This window comes from Octopus bimaculoides, chromosome 7, assembly GCF_001194135.2.
Source record: "Octopus bimaculoides isolate UCB-OBI-ISO-001 chromosome 7, ASM119413v2, whole genome shotgun sequence".
NCBI lineage: Eukaryota > Metazoa > Mollusca > Cephalopoda > Octopoda > Octopodidae > Octopus > Octopus bimaculoides.
This window is the reverse complement of record NC_068987.1, coordinates 3568104-3573379: the sequence shown is the minus strand read 5'-3', so window position 1 is coordinate 3573379 and position 5276 is coordinate 3568104. Positions and strand designations below refer to the sequence as shown.

At 36.8% G+C, this 5276-nt stretch overlaps 1 non-coding gene across 1 annotated transcript; it reads left to right on the top strand.

The window, feature by feature from the left end:
- The first annotated feature begins 3950 nt into the window (after window positions 1–3950).
- Window positions 3951–4144, top strand: LOC128248443 (U2 spliceosomal RNA). Its single transcript, XR_008264672.1, has one exon. It is a non-coding gene; the product is annotated as a U2 spliceosomal RNA (small nuclear RNA).
- The last annotated feature ends 1132 nt before the right edge of the window (window positions 4145–5276 follow it).

Below are 5276 nucleotides of genomic sequence, written 5' to 3'. Positions count from 1 at the left end.
GTAGCAGAAAAGCTGAAAATCCACAGACAGTCCACAAAGCTTTTATAGTCTGGATGTACAATGCACCATGAGTCATTGAGTCAATGTACCATGAGTCACACACAAACATTCGCATATATATTTGCACGTAAAAAACACCCACTACACTCTCGAAGTGGTTGGCCTTAGGAAGGGCATCCAGCTGTAGAAACTCTGCCAGATCAGATTGGAGCCTGGTGCAGCCTTCTGGCTTGCTAGTCCTCAGTCAAATCGTCCAACCCATGCTAGCATGGAAAGTGGACGTTAAACGATGATGATGATGATGATAAACATATGTACACATATGCACATATAAAAGGTAAAGAGCCCCTTCGGTTATGAATGACAGTGGGGTGGCACCTGGACAGTTACCCTCAGAGACAAGTTCGGGCAAGGTTATCTTATGGAAGACTAACAGACCTGATATAATGATTTGGGATAGAGAAGAGAAACTGTGTAAAGTTGTGGAAATTAGCTGACCAGTGGATGTTAACCTAAAGTGAAAAAGAGAACATCTACGCTGAACTATTGAGAAATCTGCAATTACTCTATCCGGATTGCAAGTTCTAAAACGATTTAAAATATTGGTTCAAATACTTCAAATATTATTCATGGCATTTGAATTCAATATCACAATCTTCAAATAACTTTTTCCCTTGCCAAAATTGATTTTTTTTCCAAGCCAAAACAATGACTTTTCCTTGACAAAACTGTGGCTTTTTTTCTACTTCTAACTGATTTTTGTTCTTAGCTAAAACTATTATTTTGCCTATCCAAAACTTCGTTTTTGCAAGCCGAAATTGATTCTTTTGTAGTTCAAAATGACATTTTCCATACTCCAAATTGTAACTTTTCCTAATCAAAGACAGCAATTTTTCCTTGTCAAAAACTATAAATTTTTTTCCTAGCCCAAACTAACCAAAACTGTAATGTCTTCTTAGTCGAAACTGTGACCTTAGCCAAAATTGTGACCTTTCCTAGCTGAAACTTTGAGAATTTTTTTTTCCCCTTCCAGGCGTTAACAAAACAAAGAAATGATGTCACAAGAAAAAATTGAAAGGTAAAGATGGATCAAGGTAGGATTTGAACTCAGAACATAGAAGAGACATTACAATATATCACAAGGAATTTCCACCAACGCTCTAACGATTTCTGCTTATCTAAAAAATAAAGGTGTTTCATTTCAAGTCACCAAGGTCTGTAGTTTATAGTTATACATTTTCCTTTGTCATAAATATTTATTAAGACCAACATAAAGCCACGACATTTTTATCTTATCATCGACGACGCGGCGGAATAATTTGTGTGCATAATTATATGCTTAAAATAGAAATAGCATGTGTCTTCGTGATTATAATGTAGATTAGGATTTTATGTAAATAGAAAATACATTGCTGGAAAGTGTTAATCTATGTATATAAAACTGATAATGTGTGTCTGTCCGTCTGTCTGTATGTGTGCATCACTAAAACTCGAGAACTACCCAACCGATTTCACTCAGCATGGCCACAGTCACATTACTGAAACAAGTAAAACAATAAAAAAAAATCTATGCCGTTTAATTCCGAGCAATGCCGGGTATCTCTGCTAGGTTATTATAAAATGGCAGGAGAAACACGGCTGCAGAGAAGACAAGAATCTCTGTAATCATCGTACAAAAGCAATAATTTTGAGGAGAAGGAAAAGTCGATTACATCGCCCCAGGGCACAACTGACCAACCAAAAGGGTAAACAGGCAAGTCGACTCTTCTGCGGAATCTGAACACAGGACTTAAAGAGTCGAAAGAAATGGCGCTAAGCATTTTTTCCAACATGCTAACGAGGGGAGGGGTTAGTCGACCCCAGTGCTCGAATAGTACTTAATTTATCGACCCGAAAGAATGAAAGGCAGAGTAGTCCTTGGTGGCATTTGAACTCAGAACATAACGCTGGTGAGATGATATTCTTAATTAAATGAACCTGGAAAAGAAGTGGAAGCTTAAATATTTTGCATCTGAAGCTGGAATTGAAATATATATAATAGACTTTTTGGCTGATTTCAACTGGCAGAATGTAGGGAGAAGACTAAAAAAAGGACTAGGGTACCCCTGGGCAGTATGTTGGCGATGCTGTTACATTTGAAGAGCTGGGTTTTTTTTCTTCCATAGCATGTTTAAGATCTTACTACCTAATGTTTTATGCTGAGTCTATGGAAGATAAATTCTGTGCATTTTGGAGTTTGTTGGTCAAGCTTTATAGAAAATATGACTGATGAGGTCAGAGTATATGCATATTAAAAGTCCAAGGGTATTGGATTTACAAAGCTTCACGGGTGTAGATTCCAAATCTTTTATCTTCAGTGAAGATAAATTGTAAACTTTTTTGTTGTTGTTTATCTCTCATTACATCTGAGCAAACTGGATGCTACTGGTCACTTGACTGTTACTAGTCAAGTTAACGTACATCCTGGTCACTCCAAGATATTCTTGTAGAACTGAATTCAGCTCAGCTGTAATTCGAAAAAACTGAACATTTTTAACTGTTGAAAGACAAGTTCCATCACCATCATATACAAGTGCTTCAACCCCCATCCCTTCATCACCCATATTCTACATTTTTTTTTTCTATCGGGAGCATATATTAGAAGCTCCGTGTAGATTATTCTTCAGGGGAGGTGTTAGTAACTAAAGAGGCGAAGTTTCTTGTTACATTTCATTGAAACTAAAAGCGATATATTTTTAATTTCAATGTTTAACTTTCTATTCTTCTCCTATACTTTTCTAGATTCAGTTAACTGACTGTGGCCATGCTGGAGTATCGCTGTGAAGGGTTTAGTTGAACAAATCGACCCTGTACTTACATTTTCAAAGTCTGGTACTTCTTCTATAGGTCGTTTTTTGTCAATCCTCTAATTTACAGGGAAGTTAACAAACTTCTTACCACACAGCCATACCTGCGTTAGAATTAGTGAAAATTACTTCAAATAATAACAAACACCTCAATTATCAAGGGGTAATAACGGATTGTTTCGTATTCACCTTTCTGTAATAAATTGGCTAATTACTTTGGCTAATTACATATTCGGTCACTTCGATTGCTTGTCTGTCCAGTCAACAAAGAAGCCGATTGGCAGTTGTTCGATTGCTAGAAATAGCAGCTAACTTCCCACAACTGCCAATGAAACCTTAAAAGTCTTACAATAAAAGATAAATATACGTCGGACATCGGCGTTCTAGATAGGTACAAAGAAGAATTGATGGTCACGAGTGGAACGCCTGCTCAATGAGAACTGAAATGTTAAAATAACAACTCGATATTATCACACACAAGGTTGATCTGACGCTATTGTAAATATTTTGTACTCATTGCGGGATTGAACTTGGTGTTTATTCGCTTCAGGGAAACTTTTCTCGTGAACAAATAACGAGCCAACCACTATGTGGATGCTCGGGTTGCTAGAAATAACAACCAAAACAAAACATTCAACGGTAACGAGGAAGACATTAATCGTTTCAATTATACATCAGTTATCGATCCAGGATAAACTGTTTGAATATAAGATGGGCTGGTCATGGGTGGAACGCACTGATAACAGATCAGCTTGTTCAAATAGTCTTGGAACTTTAAATACGGAAGATTAAATATTTGTAGCGTCAACAAGTACGATCAATAGTGCTGTCCTCCATTATGATGACGTCACATGTCTACTTTTAGTTACTGACTTTATACAATGACAAAAAAGAATTTATTGTTAATTAAACATATAATATTTAAGTAAACTCAAGTAAAACCTATATGAAAATATTACAAATGGTATAAGGTAGAAGAGGAAATGAGTAAATGAACAAAAACTTTAGAAAATAATTAAATATAAGTTTTATATATAATACGTATATCAGTGGCTGTAGTATAAAGAAATATATTTAAATATTTCTGAGCTAGGTTAAAAATTTATCGCTTCTCGGCCTTTTGGCTAAGATCAAAGTGTAGTATCTGTTCTTATCAGCTTAATATCTGATACGGTCCCTATTTGGGACCATCGATATTAAACTGATTTTTGGAACTAGGCGAAGAGTTAGGGGCTTGCTCCACCTTTGCCACGGGTTGGCCTGGTATAGCAGTACTTCCAGGATTCAGCCCATCTCCCACCCGGGAGATAAAAATAAAATCAATAATAGACAAATCCAATCCCATCCCTGAGATTTTTTTTTTTTGTCACGTGGAAAGCCCACTGTTTCGTTATTCTTTCCCTCTCTATTTTGCGAAAGAGATGATCTACATTTGGGCCCCTTGTGTTGTCATTTCACATCTATACTTTTTTCTACTTACGAATGACTTCTGCAACTCCGCCCCTATTTTTCTTACACAAGTAATGTTGACACACGTTTTTTTTTTCATTATTACGGGGCTGCTGGGTATGAGCAAATTTGCAGTTATTGTTTTTTCAGCATTTAATGTTCGATATATTTATTCGATTTTAACCGTTACTGTAATTATATTTATTATTATTGACTAAAATCATTGCTGTAATTATTATTGATTAAAATCTTTTATCTGGCACTCACATCACAAAAGAGAGTGTAGTGGCTTCATGTAGGCGTGGTGGGGGTTCGATCCTTGATCGTTAAATTTCACTTACAGTAAAACAATAGTTTTTCTGTGAGTGACAGCAGTTACATTTAGCAGAGATGCCTTAGCTAAGCAAAATAATGTATTTGCCACTTGACCCTTCTAAGTTAGAATTGAGATAACAGGAACCACCAAGGAATTTTATTGTTCTCAACAATATGTCTATCCTTCTGGCTGGTTTTGCATAGTTGTAAATACTAGAATTTGGTAAGGCAAAATCAATTAGTGAACAGAGACCAACTAGAGTCATGGCCACAAGCAGGCAGCTACTAAAGAAAAACGGCCAAAGGGAGAAAGGTTAGAATCAGCCAACTATGAGGCACAACTTCCCTCGACTCTGTAACTTTCATTTGCTCAATTCCTTTTCTCACATCATTCTATCACTATCTAAAGATTAATACTGAGAATGTGTACACATATACAGGCCGAAATTAACTATCTTAACCCCGCATGCTCTTTCAATTATATCGCACCTGCCTGTTGAGGCATGGCATTATATTAACGGTAAATAAATATTTACCTATCCACCCCTTCTCCTCTCTGAGGCGGAACGCTCCCTCCTCAGTAGGGGTCTGCGTTTCATCCCCCTCACTCCATCCTGCAACGAATTTCAGACTCGTGCTGATATCCACAGCTTTGTGCGCGCTTTT